This window comes from Eptatretus burgeri, chromosome 6, assembly GCF_056783735.1.
Source record: "Eptatretus burgeri isolate ZD-2024b chromosome 6, Ebu_testis_v1, whole genome shotgun sequence".
Classification (NCBI taxonomy): domain Eukaryota; kingdom Metazoa; phylum Chordata; class Myxini; order Myxiniformes; family Myxinidae; genus Eptatretus; species Eptatretus burgeri.
The window spans coordinates 106,484,890-106,501,222 of NC_140966.1; the positions used below are offsets into that span (position 1 = coordinate 106,484,890).

Genomic DNA, 16,333 nt, shown 5'->3' on the forward strand with positions numbered 1-16,333 from the left:
CTGTGTGAATGAGGAAGTGGTTTTGGACTGTCATGCTGTGAAAAAATAGGAACTATTCTGTGAGACAAGGTCTCGTGTTTATATTTTATCTCAGAACACGAACTGAAAACATTTGAATCAAAACTTTTATGGCGTGGTTTATGTCCAAAAACGATTTGCAACTCGGGCGGTGGCCAGATGAGATCATTAAGAGAAGCTTGTCATTTCCTGTGCCCACACCCAATGATTAAGCAATCTCCTCATCGTTGCTTTATAAGCGGTTCGCCAGACAAAGTTTCTGCCAGACGGGATTTTCATTTTTACAACTGAGGCATGGACGATATTTCTTCCGATGAAGCCAACAGCCCACTACAGAGTTGGTAAGTTTGTGTATGCTTTTCTCTTTGAACGATGAAGCAAATGATTATTAATTAAATCATGATAATTCTGATATATATATATTTTTTCCCTGACAGGGCATTGGAAGAAATTGAGTTCACATATCACGACGTGGTTCATGAAATTAATACTCTTATTGAAGAGATCAATGATTTTAGAAGAGAATTGAAAGACATTTTCAATGAGTGGCATGAAGTCTTATCACGTCCTCTCATCTCGAAGGAATTAAACCAATGGTGAGACACGTGTGTGTGCCTCTCTCTCTGTCTGTCTTTCTACCTACCTCTCTCTGCTCTTATTGAAGAGGCCAATGATTTATAATGACTGGTCTCTGATCTCGAATGAATTAAACCAATGGTGAGGCACGTGTGTGTGTGTCTATGTGTGTGTGTATGTGTGTGTGTGTGCGTGTGTGTGTGTGTGTGTGTGTGTGTGTGTGTTGCTTTCCCTGTCTGTCTCTTCATCTATACCCTTGACTTATTTTTTTTTTTTTCAGCACTATCGCACAACATCAGCTGTTGAAGCAATCTTGTACAACACATGATTTTCTGGAGGTAAATATTTCTGAATTATTATTAATATCACTCGTACAACACATGATTTTCTGGAGGAAAATATTTCTGAATTATTATTAATATCACTCTCTCTTTAGAATGTCGCCTTATGTTGGTTGCATCATTAGTTTGGACGTGGTTTTGTCAGTACACTGGAATTCATTTTATTGACCTTGAAAGGATGACAGGCTCCTGGTGTGTTAATTCAGTGGTCAACGAGGCTTATTCATATTACCATGTAATTATCTTTATAGAACCTAATTATTATCCACTTTTTGTTTCAAAACAGAATATGGTGTCTGAGTTTCGAAATCACAAGGCATCTGAAGAAGATTGCTGGGAAAGATTGTACATTCTCGCAAATGAATATTTAATATTTTCAATATTAATAAATTATATTTGTTTTGTTTACAATTACTTGATTCTGAATTACAAGAAAAGAATAAAAGAGATGTAAAGGGGGGGGGGGTTGGGGGGAGGGGGAAGGTGCGCTCCCCCAATGACCCATCACCCCCTCATCCCATCCCTCCCTCCCCATGTGTGTGTGTGGGGAAGGGTGGGGGTGGGATGAGGGAGGTGGTGGGTCAAAGGTGGGGGCGCACAGGGGGATGAGGGGGTGGGGCTTGTGTGGGCGGGGCTTGTGTGGGCGGGGCTTCGGTGGGGGCTTGTGTGGGTGGGGTGTGTGTGGGAGGGGCTTGTGTGGGCGGGGTGTGTGTGTGTGGGTGGGGCTTGTGTGGGTGGGGCGTGTGTGGGCGGGGGTTGATGTGGGTGGAGCTTGTGTGGGAGGGGTTTATGTGTGTGGAGTTTTTGTGTGGAGCTTGTGTAGGCAGGGCTTATGTGGGAGGGGTTTATGTGGGCAGGGTTTATATGGGCAGGGGTTTATGTGGGTGGAGCTTGTGTGGGAGGGGTGAATGTGGATGAGGCTTATGTGGATAAATGGATGGGTGGAGAGATGGGGGGATGGGTGGATGAGTGGAGCTTGTGTGGATGGGTGGATAATTTTTTAATTAAATAAACATGTTGTGTGTGTGGGGAACTAATTAACTAATCACTAATTATGTGAATATGATGAATATGGGTGGAGCTTGTGTGGGGTTTGTGTGTGTGGAGCTTGTGTGGAGTTTTTGTGTGGAGGTTGTGTGGAGCTTGTGTGGGGTTTGTGTGGGGTTTGTGTGGGCAGGGCTTCGGTGGGAGGGGCGTGTGTGGGCGGAGTCAAAAAGGGGCGGAGTCAAAAATTTCAATTTATTGGAGCTTGTGGGGGGGTGTGTGGTGGGGTTTGTGTGGGGTTTGTGTGGGCGGGGCTTGTGTGGGCGGGGGCTTGTGTGGGTGGAGCCAAAAAGGGGCGGAGTCAAAAAATTTCAATTTATCTTTGTATTTTGTAATTCCTGTGAATAAAATGAACCTAAAATCTCTTCCCCTACCAAATCATATATCTTATAAGTCCAAGGAACCGTATCTATTACATCAACAATTTTAAAAAGCTCGTTGGTCCATCTTTTCGTATAACCTTTTTCAAAATGAGATTTCCACCGATATATTCTTACGATATCACCAACTTTGAACTTAGGTTTTCTGACATTAATCTCTTTTTCATATTTTAATTTTGTAAATGTTTCTGATGGTTTCATATTTGTTGCCGTGTGAATCGTGTCATTATACTTATCCACAATATCCTGAATAAAAGATGACCATTGTTGTGAACCGAGTTGTGTGAATTTTTTATATAGTCTCTCTTTTAAGGTACGATTAAAACGTTCAACAACAACTGCCTTCCCTTCATTAAAGGTACTGTATAATGTAATACTGTTATTTTTTAGAAAATTCATAAATGTCTTGTTATAAAACTCTCTACCCTCATCAGTCCACAATTTTTTAGGTTTTCTCTTACTTTTATTAAATATCTGTTGAAAAGCTAACATAAGAGTATTACCTGTTTTGTTTTTTAAAGGGACAACCCACACATATCTACTCCTCAAATCAATAACGGTTAAAGCATACTTGTACCCCTTATCATTATTGAGTTCAATCAAATCAGCAGACCAGATATAATCAACTTCCTTGGAATAAACTTTCCTTCTCTGAAACTTTGTGAATATTGGTTTATGTAATTCATCAGCTAATTGCTCTTCAGTCTTAATGGCATCATTAGAGCCTAAAAGTTTTTTGAATTTCCAAGTCCAAGTTTCAATTTAGCACTGATCATCTTCTTCACAATGAACCGATCAACTTTTTCTCTCAAGGTTGGATTTTGTATCAGAGACAAATTATACAACATTTCTCTATCGGCTTCATGCTTTTCTTGCAACGTTGTGGTATTCCCATAATCAATATCGTGTCTCATGCACACTTCATCAACTCTATTGATAGGCTTACTCCAGGATTTAGGATTGTCTGCCTCATCTAATCTTTTATCCAAGTTTGTGCCTGGGCCACAGAAAGAATACCCTGGAAGATGTAATTCTGGTATTCCAGTAGTTGTAAATTTACTTCCTGATAAAAACTTTTGGATATCTCCTCCTAGTTTGTGTTGGGAGATAAATTGATTTTTTTTTGAACCACACACCGAACATATACCTTTTTGTATAACCCTGTTATTTTTACTTTTAATATATGAAATATTTTTAGTATTAGTTTTCTTTTTACATTTGAGACAATAACTCATTTATTTATGAGAAAAATTCCTGCAGAGTGCAAAAACCTTTTTAGTTTCCAACATGCACATTTGAATCTTAATTTTTAAAACATAAAGAATCCTTAGAAATGCCTTCACTCTCTCCTCCATTTATTTAAGAAAAAAAAAAAAATGAAAAACTTGAATTAAAATCCATATCTTGTCGATGCTAATAGTCTTGTCGAAAGTATTGCAAATAGACTTGTCAATTCTTTCTTTTCCTCCTCGGTGGGTTGAGTTATTTTCTGTAATACCCTTAATCTTTTTTTAATCTCACTGGTTTCCATATTTTGATATTTATTTTGTCTCGCTCTTTCCTCCCTCTCCTCCTTCTCTCTCTTCTCTTTTTCCTCCTTCTCTTTCTTCTCCCTCTCCTCCCTCTCCTTCTCTTTCTTCTCCCTCTCCTCCCTCTCTCTCTTCTCTCTCTCCTCCCTCTCTCTCTTCTCTCTTTCCTCCCTCTCTCTCTTCTCCCTCTCCTCCTTCTATCTCTTCTCTTTTTCCTCCTTCTCTTTCTTCTCCCTCTTCTCCTTTTCCTCCTCTTCCCTCTCTTCTTCAACTCCTTCCTCATCCCTTACTATCCTTGAATCGCTTACACCCCATAGAATATTATACATATATTCATCAGGATTTCTTGTTATTCCTGTATCCAAAATAATTTTTTTTACAACAGGAAACCAATAAAATTTCTTTTGAATTTCTAAAAGAGCCTTACCTTTTCTTAACTTTATAATTTTTTCATTATTTAACATTCTAATTAAATCTAAAGTTGTCGGTTTATCAACATCAGCATAATGCCAATCTTTTATTGAAAATACCTCATTCTTATGTTGTAGAACATATTTATTAAAATACCGAATACCCTTTTCTTGAAGGTATGCTTGGACACAGAAATGATAATTTTCTTGAAGCCTTCTTGCTGTCATTTAGGTATTAGAAATATATGTTAGAACAATATTATGGCACGAAACACCTCCCCATCTTCCCATAGTTAAATCATTTTGTATTTCCTTACTTATTATATATAATCCTGTTTTTTCTGTTTTCATGAGATAAACAAGGGCAAAACCATTATTATATTTACCCTTATTAAATTCTTTTATTTGTTGTTTACTAATCGTAGCCCCACAAAACTCATTCTCGATACCAAGTGGATAATATTCTTCCTTACGAGACTGATTTAATTGTTCCAGGTCTTCGAGGTTAATTTTAAATGACCAATTATACCCTAAATCATTCATATCATACCCCCATTGTTCTATTCTCATACAAACGATACGCCCTTCTTTATAAAAATTTATTTTAATTCGAACTGTGAATTCTGTATGACCTGGAGATAATATCAACACTTCTGTATCTTTGGAATACACGGCTGTTTTATTTAAGGATATATATTGTGATAAATCGCTTAATCTCACCAAGTCATTCGCGTCAGTCGGGCTTGGATAATTTTTTAATTTATAAGCATTTTTCATGTTAATATTTTTGGTTATATTATATTTATGTCGTTCAGCCTGTGCCTTTGTGTAATAATTTGATAAATCAATATCCAGTTCTTGAGATACACCAAAGATAGAACCATCTTTACCAACATAAGTCATTTATATTAGATTAAAAATAATATCATAAAATTTTTTATTTTTGTTGAGTTGAAATAACACATATAGGCATAATTGGCCACAACACTTGGAATTTAATTCTTGGACTTGAAATGTTTGATAAACACCATTCTGTAAGAATTTTATGACTTCAACAGGTGGTGGAAGACCAAAACTATCAAAATAATATTTGTCTTGACTATTAAAAATACAAACCCAATGAGAACCGTTCCCATTATTATCTTCTAAGTTCATAATAATATTCTTTGTATGTTTCGGCACATTTGTTAATTCATCTCTCATACAAATAACCACATTATGAATTTTTAATTTCTTACAATATTTGACAAGTTGTAAATTTGATGTTGTATTCTTTCCAAATTCTTTCAACCACTCATCAATGCTCATTTATTTATTAGAAAGATATAATCCATTACCTCTTTTCGTTAATTTTACACCTGCTTGTGCTATAGAAGAAAGCATATCTCCAACTAGCAATCTCGCTTTATCAGGCAGACCTTCAAGTTTTTCAGCAAAATCGACAATTACACCACTTCCACTAATTTGTTTCTCCAACTCTTTGTTATGTCTTTCCAATTCTTTTGAGCCTGGAGTTGAGCCTTCCTTTCGTTGGCAGTTTTCACCGCTGTTGAAATACCACCCGTCAATGCTCCAACCGCACTTAAACCAGCAAATAAAGGAATTAGAAATGGGAGAAATCCTCCACTCGTCTCTCTTATTGAATATTTTTTCAACATTGGTTTTGTCATTTTAATTTTAAGTGAGCCAGTGTAATTCAAGATTTTAACCTGTTCTCTTGTGAGAAAAACATCAATTCTTACTGCTCCTTTTCTCTGAATTGTATTAACGTTAATCGTACAAGGCTTTTGATTTTGAACACAAGATGATAGTTTATGAAGATTGATTTGATTAACATATACCCCAGTTGGTACTTTGCCACTCATTTATTTAACAAAAAATTATGTGAGACTAATCATCACACCATTATCTGTATTAATCTGCAATTCTGTTTCTTCCAAAAGCAAACAATATGTATCAACTTCTTCACTCTCTCCTCTTTCAATGTATAGGGAAGTATCCACTCGATTAGACTTTATAGTTTCCTTTTGAGCGCTCAGGTCAAACGCATAGATTGTATACAAACTTTTAAATGCTGTCATATCCAAAATAGGTTCTTTATTTCCATTACTTTCACACACCTTTTGGTAAGACTTGTATGCTTCAGCAAAATCATTTTTTTCCCAATTAATTTCCAATCTATCTCGTGGGTAAAATGTTCCATCTAGAGAAACGCGAAGTTGTTTCACCTTAGCATTATCACTCAATGCATTATTCTTATCAGTCGCAGTATCACCATCTGGCTTTTTAAAAATGATCCACAGATATCGTGGCTTTCCTTCCAGAACACCCAAATTCCACGTGTAAGTAGTTTGATTGAGTTTAACGTGTTGACATCTTCTTTCGAGGTATGATACACTGAGTGGTTTCTTTGAGTTAAGTCTTTGATTCAACATCTCTTCTGTTTTAAGATTAGGAGTATATTCACTGATATACCAACTCATTTCCTCAATTACAAATTTATTCTGATCACCAAAAGCACTACCAACACCAAAAAGCAATCGATTTTCATTATCATTCCTTTGTAGTTGAAATCTAATTTTAAGGCCATACAGAACTTTATCATGATCACAAAATCCAAATATACCTTTAAGAGGAACTGCCACAGTAAAACTATTTTCTGCTTTTGTATCATCATTATACATTCCTTTCCTTTGAGTATACCCAGGGTCTGTGTTTGTTCCCGTTGACATATCAGGAATAAAACCTTCGACAGACCCCTTTCCCATTCTATCACTGAATGTATAGAGTGTAAATTTTATCATTTCAGATACAGCAGAGACATAATCAACCGCTTCAACTTCTTGTGTTCCAATATACAAACGCACACTATCAAACATTTTCCAGAAGAAATCATTTACAAGTGTAGCGTTTGTGTTATTCCCAGCCTTAGTGAATTTAAATTTACACAACAAGAAACTTTCGGAGAGATTCAAATAGGTTTGTTGATTATTTATTTCAAAACTTTTTGTACCATTCGTATTCCAGTCTGTTCCAGTTATTGCATTTACCTTGAAGTAATCTTCTTTTTTAGTGGAGTTTGAGATAATAATAGTATCATCCAAATCATAGATACTATCAATTGCTTCCATACTTGTATTTATTTAGGAAAAAAGATGTTAAAACTTTTGAAACCCTGATCCAAGTATTTGAATTATTTTCTGTCGTTCTTGGGGGACAACTGAGTTTTGCCTTTCTTAATTTCTTTTATTGCTTGTAATTTATGAGATTCCTTCTGGGCATCTTTTATACTCTTTACAGCACCTGCAACATTTCCCACAGCAGAAGCAGTTGAACCAATTAGATCTTTATGTTTAAGAATAGTTGAACCAATACCCATGAGAGTATCAATTATCCCATCTCCTCTAAATTGATGCCCAACACCCCTTTGTCTCTTAGGTTTATAGTATCCTCTACCAAGATACATACCTTCACCCTTGTAGTATGGGGAAAGGAACATCCCATCCCCTGTAATTATTTTATATTTTCCCAACTCGTGTTTCCTCACAATAACCATCGTATTTATTTATTGGAAAACTTCACGTAGGTGAATTCTGATAGATATAACTTCTCCATTAAAAGAAATCACACGATTATCTTGGTCGGTTATCCTAAAATTTACTCTGTGTATGGTTTTTCCTGACACAGGGAGATAAACCAAATTTTTAGGTTCCATATTGAATTTATAACCAATTGGGGTTGAGTATGCGCTGAATGAAAATATTGTATTTGTTTTTTTTCCATCATTATAAGCACCATCAATCAAATCACAGTGAATTAACACTGAATTTATTCCTGAGGATATTTGAATGACATTATCACTGTAAAACGTCCCATTAGTTTCAATCTTTTTGAGGAGAAACCCAATAACTCTCTAAATGAATTATCAATTGTGAAATCAACCTTGTAGTTATTTTTAACTTTAATCGTTGATTTTGAAGTATGTTTTTGAATGTTTATAACAATATTTTTTGGTTCATCACCCTGTTCTTTCATAAGACGAGCAATTTCGGAAGATATTTGAGAAATCTCATATGCTCCGGGTGAGACTGTTATCGTTTTGTATCCACTTCCTGGATTATAACTAAACTTGTCATTTTTCTCGGTTATATTAAATAAGGTATTATAAGTTTCCATGGACAATAAAGATGCCTCATATTCTTTTGTTGTGTCAAGTTGTAGTGGGTATGGGAATGAAGATGTGTGGTCGCTTGTTGTGAAATTGAAACTAAGGATTGTGCTTCTCATCTTATTTAATATGAGATAAAATGTCTTTATATTGATATTTATTAATTATTTTCATGTTCATCAACTGGTCTAAAATGGCTGATGCTTCATTAAAACAATTGTTATTTCCAGCCTTCTTACTGCCTAACAACAATAACAGTCTATTAACTAATTGCGATGGGTCATTTGGAAGAAAACTAACACCTGAACCAAGGATACTTAAAGCCTGAATAATGTGTTTCTCCTTCTCATTCTTCCTACTTTTACCAGAAAGAATAACCTTATAATTTAGAGTGTTCAGCAGATCAATATATACTCTATCATCATTATTTTCCATATCCAATGGTTTATCAATATACTTTGATTCATCCCTCACAGTTGAACCTTGTCTTCCATCTTTTGTGAGAAGAAACATTAATCTTGGAGTTAGTTTAACAGGGGGTTGAGCAGAACCCAAGAACCTTAATTCATCATTAAATATCAATACCTTTTCTTGAACAAGATGAAATATTGCTGATTGTTCTGTTGGAATGAGTCCTGCTTTGGTTTTTGAATCCGCTGAATATTCATTGTTTTGAAGAGCATTCACAATATAATCAGGGGGTCGATTAATCTCTTCCAGTTGTTGAAATAAACCTTCATCATCATATTCTAATTCTCCTAAATGCTCTAATTCTTCCTCCGTCATTTGACTGAAATCTTTTAACATTTGAAGTTTTTTAGGAGTATATTCTACCGTGGGAACTGTGGAAACATCTTTCATTTTTCCTTGGGAAGTTTTTAAAAGTGGTTTAAAAAATTTCTCTTGTTTTCTTTCAAATGCTTCTTCGCCCGTTAGTTTCTGTCTGCGTTTCTTCTTTATGTCTTCCTGCTGTTTTACAACTTTTGAAACCAACTCTTGATGTTCCCTAAATCTTCTTGCTCTTTCTTTCGCATCCATTTATTTATTGAAAAATATCATTTAATATTTCATCTTGTTTCACAACAATATATTTATATTTTTCAGTCGTGTGTTTCATGTAATCCCCAAATTCCTTTTTACTACATAATGTAGAACAATTGTCTCTCCAAAAATTGTTTATATCTATTGAATTTAACTTGAATAAAATAAAAGTATTAGCATTGTTTCTGATGGAACGACGAGGAAGCTGAAAGTACGATTGACTAAGATAAATACAATTACAAGAAGAATGTCTCCCTCTTGTGTAGTAGCTGTCCATTACCGTTTGGTTTCTCTCATTAACACAATCATCAAAGATAACGAGGTTCTTTTTGGATTTATCCAAATCTTGGGGAGACGGTATATCATCCGTATTATCACTCAGAATACAAGTTATCGGTTTTGATTTCTTTTTACATCTCTGTGTATCACAAAATAGTTGTATTATATCTTCAATGTTAAAATCATTTAGGTTTTTTTGAAGTTTAAATAAACCGATTATATCTTCTTTTTGAAGACCAGCATTAAAACCTTGTGAGAGTAGTTGATACTCTGGTTGAAAACTCGACTTTGTGAAAATTATAAAATTATCATAATCTAAAAAGTTGGGAGTGAGGAGCATCTTTAAAAGTAAGCAGGTTTTTCCACATCCACTTGAACCAACTATGAGGCATCTTAATGAATTTGGGAGATTTTTATGGTTGTCAAATTTTATCTTATTTTCCCAAATAGGTAAAAAATCATTCATTTATATATTTGGAAAACAGGTTATTTAATTTATTCTTGGCTTTTTTCGAAATTCTATATTTTATCCTAAGTTCAGGTTTAATTTCAAGATAATCCATTATTTTATTTTTGCAATATCTTGTGTTGATATTTCCCTGAAAATCACATCCATGAATAAGATATAACAACAATCCTTTGAACATTTCTCTAATACGTTCAGTTTCTTCCCTTGTAAGGAAAGGTGTGTTCTCACCCTCGTTCTTTACATTCATTTCTCGAATCAATCTTGTAAAGTAATTCATTTTTGGTGTAAATCTAAAAGAATTATTTTCCTTTTTATATTTTTGATTATCATTAATTAGAAGATAATCACAGAATATACATTGTTTATAGGCTTTTGACTCTGTGTTTAATCCCCGTCTTTCACACGCAGGACAATTCTCAAATTTGTCATATGGAGAATCATGGAATTCAAGAGGCTCAAAATCGAGTAAACTATTCATATTTATAAAGTAAAACTTTACTTAAACTGAAATTCATCTTCGATATCATCTTCGATACTTTCAGAATCATCTATACTTTCATAACTATCATTTGAACACAAACTCTCGGTGTCATAACTATCGTTTGAATGCAAACTCTCGGTATCATAATCACTCTCATAATCTTCAAAATCTTCAGTTGAATATTGGCTCATTTAATTAGTAGAAAAAACATTACCATCGATATCGATATACATTTTTTCATTAACAGATTCAACTGCTACATTTTTTATATTAAAGGTAATTTTAAAATGATCCTTAACTACAATTGAACGAAATGTCATTTCACCTGATATATTAACATCCTTTATTTCATCAGGATTTATATCTTTAGGGTTGTTGAAAAAAAACTACAAATTTCTCCTTGCATATTACAGATGGTCTTATCTTTTCTTTCTAAAGCTTCATCCATAAGGTTTTTATTTTTTGATACCTTTTCTTGTTTCATTGCTTTTTCTAGTTTTGAATATATTGCCAAAAGGAGAGGAGAAACTTTTGTTAGAGATACCTTAATTGATGTTCTTCCAGGTATACTAAAAGCCCTTCCACTGAAGTAAATTGAAGAACTCATCATATCCACCATAATTGTTTTTATCCAATAGTTGTTATATTTATCTTTGTTCAATTTTACATCCTTGACATATTTCTCAGCATCTTTAACAAATGAAGAGATTGATTGAAACTTGTCTTTTGTGTCTTGAAACATTGTATTTATTAAGTGAAAAAGTTGGAGGATAAAATGGTTTTAAGCACAGATTCACCTGTAAAATAAACGAAATTTTCATCAAGAAAATTTTAGTTTAAGCACAGATTCACCTGTAAAATAAACGAAATTTTCATCAAGAAAATTTTAGTTTAAGCACAGATTCACCTGTAAAATAAACGAAATTTTCACCAAGAAAATTTTAGTTTAAGCACAGATTCACCTGTAAAATAAACGAAATTTTCATCAAGAAAATTTTAGTTTAAGCACAGATTCACCTGTAAAATAAACGAAATTTTCATCAAGAAATTTTTAGTTTAAGCAAAGTTTTATTATATAAATATGGTGAATACAACATACTGCGATGTTTGTAATCACGAATATAAACATTATAGAAAACACCTCCGAACCAACAAACACACATTTAATCTATTTCACAAAATATCCCCTCTTGAGTTGGAAAGAAAACATTGTGATACCTGCTCAAAGGATGTTTTGAAGAGTAGTTATAATAGGCATCTTCAATCACAAAAACACAAGAAAAATGAGTTTAAAGTAAAGGGAGACTATTATATTGAAAACACTGATGGGGCATTTAAAGGGCATATAAAAATAAGGATTTTTCAATTTGGAGAACCCGGTCCATCATCAATAATTGAATCAATTGAAATAGTGAAACCTGATGTTGAAAAATTTATTAAAAAACATTAAAAGAAATGAAAACTTTAAAGTTTTATATGGGAGTGAAAATGAATATGAAAAGACAAGATGAAGAACAAACTCCTTATATGAGGACAGATCTTCATTTTATAACATCATTTCAAGATTTTTTGAATAGTGGGGTTTATGAAGAACTATCAAGACAAGAGGAGGATGTTGATAATACAGTGGTAGGAAGTGGATTCAATATTAAAAATCATCTTTTTAGATGTACACATTCTAAAATCAAACCCTCTTAAAGCTTCTTCTTATATTGAATTACCAAAAGAAATAAAACGAAAGAAGGCAGTTGTTAATATTAAGAATAATGATAATAAATGTTTTCTCTGGTCTGTTCTTGCTCACTTACATCCACCAAAATGTAATTCAGAAAGAGTAAAACAATATATGAAATATGAGAATACCTTGGACATTAAAGATTTTAATTTCCCAATGCCACTAACAGATATTCCTAAATTTGAGAAAAAGAATAATCTTTCTATTAATGTATATGGATTAACGGATACAAACAAAGTTCAAATATTAAAAATTTCAAACAACTTTAAAAATGAAGAAACACACATTGATCTTTTATATTTTAGTGTTGGAAATAATTCACATTACACATACATCAATAATTTATCAAGATTAATCTCTTCTCAGGTATTCAGAACAGCAAACAAAATATATCCTTGTAAGCGATGTCTTAATTCATTTCATACAAAAGAACGATTAGAACAACATTCAAAATATTGTAGTAATCATAAATCAGCTGTAATTACAATGCCTAAACCTGGTGAAAAGATTTCTTTTGAAGATTATAATAAATCTATCATGCACCCATTTGTGATATACGCTGATTTTGAATGTATCCTTAAAAGATAAATACTGCTTCTCCTAATCCAAAAGAACCATATACAAATAAATATCAAAAACATATTCCTTGTGGTTTCTGTTATTATATCAAATCATCTGTTGGAGAAAAGTATAATAAACTTGAACAGTATAGTGGAAAAAATGCTTTACAAGAGTTTGTAAAACGATTAGAAAAGGATTGTATAAGACTAAGTAAATTAATGAAAGAAACAAATGAACCGATGAAATTAACCATAGAAGAAAAATTAGAATTTAGAAAGAACAATATCTGTCATATTTGTGAGGAGGAAATTGAGGAGTCTAAAGTTAGGGATCATTGCCATCTTACTGGTAAATATAGAGGCCCCGCTCATTCCTGTTGTAATCTTAATTATAAATTACCTTCTTTTATTCCAGTCTTTCTTCACAACAGCGCCAACTATGATACACATCTATTTATAAATGAACTTTCAAAAACACCAGGGAATGTTTCTGCCATAACAAACACAAGTCAAAAGTATATTTCATTTACAAAAATGATATTCACAAAACCTATAACTCGTATTCGGTTTCTTGATTCTTACAAGTTTATGGGAACACCACTAGCCAACCTCGCATCAAATCTAAGCTCCACGGGCTCTTTTCCAAATCTTAATTCATTCTTTCCAAAAGAGGAAATTCTAACTAAAGAGGAAATTCAGATTAAAGAGAGAATTCAAAGTAAAGAGGAAATTCTAATTAATGAGGAAATGAATGAAGAAATTCTTACTGAAGATGAAATTCTAATTATACAGAAAATTCGAACAAAGAATGAAATTCTAACTAAAGAGGAAATTCTGATTATAGATGAAATTCTGATTAAAGAGGGAATTCTAACTAGAGAGGAAATTGAAACAAGGAATGAAATTCAAAGTAAAGAGAAAATTCTTACAAGTAAGGGAATTTATCCTTATGGTTATATGGATTCATTTATGAGATTTAAAGAAACACAACTTCCTTCAAAAGAAAGTTTCTATAATAACCTTTATGAAGAAGAGATAAGTGATAAGGAATATAAACACGCACAAGAAATTTGGAAAATATTTAAGATAAAGAACCTTGGAGAATATCATGATTTGTATCTAAAAACAGATGTTTTATTGTTAGCTGATGTGTTTGAAGCTTTTAGATCACTCTGTCATAATAAAAATTGTTATGGATTAGATCCTGCCCACTATTTCACAGCTCCTGGTTTAGCTTGGAGTGCAATGTTGAAAATGACAAAACAAGATATAGATTTAGTCAGTGATGTAGATATGCTTTTGATGATTGAGAAGTCTAAGAGAGGTGGAATATCACAAGTATGTTCAAAAAGATATGCTAAAGCAAATAATAAATATCTTCCAAATTATGAGAGTGAAAAAGATAGTAATTATTTGATGTACTTTGATGCTAATAATTTGTATGGATGGGCAATGTCTCAATCTCTGCCTTATGGTAAATTAGAGTGGGTGGAAGAAAAGGATTATGAAAAGGCTTTGATGAATATTGTTATTTCTTCTCAAGAGAAATTGAATGACAAAGAAGAAGGTTATTATTTTGAAGTTGATTTGAAGTACCCGAGTGATCTTCATAATAAGCATAAAGACCTTCCTTTTGCATGTGAGAAAGAAACCCCAAAGAAAGAATGGTTCAGTGATTATCATAAAAGTTTTAATATTAAAGGCAAATCAACAGAAAAGTTATTAACAACATTCTATGATAAAGAGGGATATGTTTTGCATCAAAGGAACTTGAGACAATATTTATCTGCTGGGTTGAGAGTAGCTAAAATTCATAGAGTTTTAAAATTTAAACAAAGTCCTTGGATGAAAAAGTATATTAAATTCAATACAGATATGAGAACAAATACAAAAGTAAAATTTGAAGGGGAATTCTATAAATTGATGAATAATGCTGTCTTTGGAAAGACAATGGAGAATGTTAGAAACAGGCAAAACATTAGATTTGCAACATCTTGGAAAGAAGCTTCTAGATTGATAAATAAACCAAGTTTTGAGAGAGAAGAGGTTTTTTCAGAGAACTTTTCTGCTATTCATATGAAAAAGGAAAGTATTGTCATGGATAAACCAATTTATATTGGAACAGCAGTTCTTGATTTATCAAAGATATTGATGTATGATTATTTGTATAATGATTTAAAGAAAGAGTATGGTGAAAATGCTTCATTGTTGTATATGGACACCGATAGTTTTATTCTAGATATAAAAACTGACGATGTTTATAAGGATATGAAGAAAAACATTGGAGTATATGATACAAGTAATTTTAGTAAGAAGAGTGAGTTATTTTCAAAAAAGAATGAAAAGGTTATTGGTAAGTTTAAGGATGAGTTGGGTGGAAAAGTAATGAGTGAGTTTATTGGATTGAGAGCAAAGGCATATGCTTATAAGTATGGTGATCAGATTGATAAAAGGTTAAAGGGAATAAAGAAATATGTAATAAAGAAATCAATAACTTTTAGAAATTATTATAATTGTTTGATGAATAAGAAAGAAGAATATAGGAAAATGAATACAATAAGAAGTTATAAACATAAGATATATAGTGAAGAAGTAAATAAAAAGGCATTAGGAGCCTTTGATGATAAGAGATTTATTTTAGATAATGGAATAGATTGTGTTCCATATGGATATTGTATGATAGAGTGTATAAAATAGATTGTGTTCCATATGGGTATTGTATGATAGAGTGAATAGAATAGATTGTGTTCCATATGGACACAAGTTTTAACGATGGGAAGATGGGTTAGGGTTTTTAAGGGCTTCCGCCGCGTTTTTCACAATATATAAATGGTCGAACCAAGTATTAGTCAAACTAAAGAGTGGAGAAAATCTCAGTCTTGGTATATAAATGGAAAACATAATGAATGTGAAAAATATCAAATAAGTCTTATTGAAAAAATATCTAAAACAAAGGTAAATAAAACAAATATGCGAATCAATTTAAAAACCAATAAGTTAGAGGATGTAAAGAAAATAATAAATATGTTTGAATGGACTGAAAAATTTGATGGTTATCAATTGAACAATGGAAAAATAATTTACTACAATATCAAAATGATATGCAACTCAGGAGGTGGCCAGATGAGATCATTAAGAGAAGTTTATCATTTCGTAATGGCACAAAAGGGGTATCTTAAAAAATATAAAGATTCAAATGTTTTGTTTTTCAATATTTTAGATGGGGATTATTGTGCAAAGAAAATTAAACTATTGAAGGAATTTGAGAATGAACAAATGTTTATAGGTTCAATGAGTGAGCT

General features: G+C 32.7%; 1 protein-coding gene and 1 long non-coding RNA gene across 2 annotated transcripts in view; one reads left to right on the plus strand and one right to left on the minus strand.

Annotated features, from left to right (window-relative positions):
- LOC147025540 (uncharacterized) overlaps positions 1–1,393 on the plus strand; it is a 33,097-nt gene extending 31,704 nt beyond the window's left edge. Inside the window, exons 5-7 of the long non-coding RNA XR_015059565.1 lie at positions 456–614; positions 875–932; positions 1,222–1,393. This is a non-coding gene — a long non-coding RNA (uncharacterized LOC147025540). The remainder of the gene's footprint in view (positions 1–455; positions 615–874; positions 933–1,221) is intronic.
- The window catches only part of TH (tyrosine hydroxylase), a 77,261-nt gene that overhangs the window by 20,213 nt on the left and 40,715 nt on the right, over positions 1–16,333 (minus strand). The gene's annotated exons all lie outside the window — the stretch shown is intronic.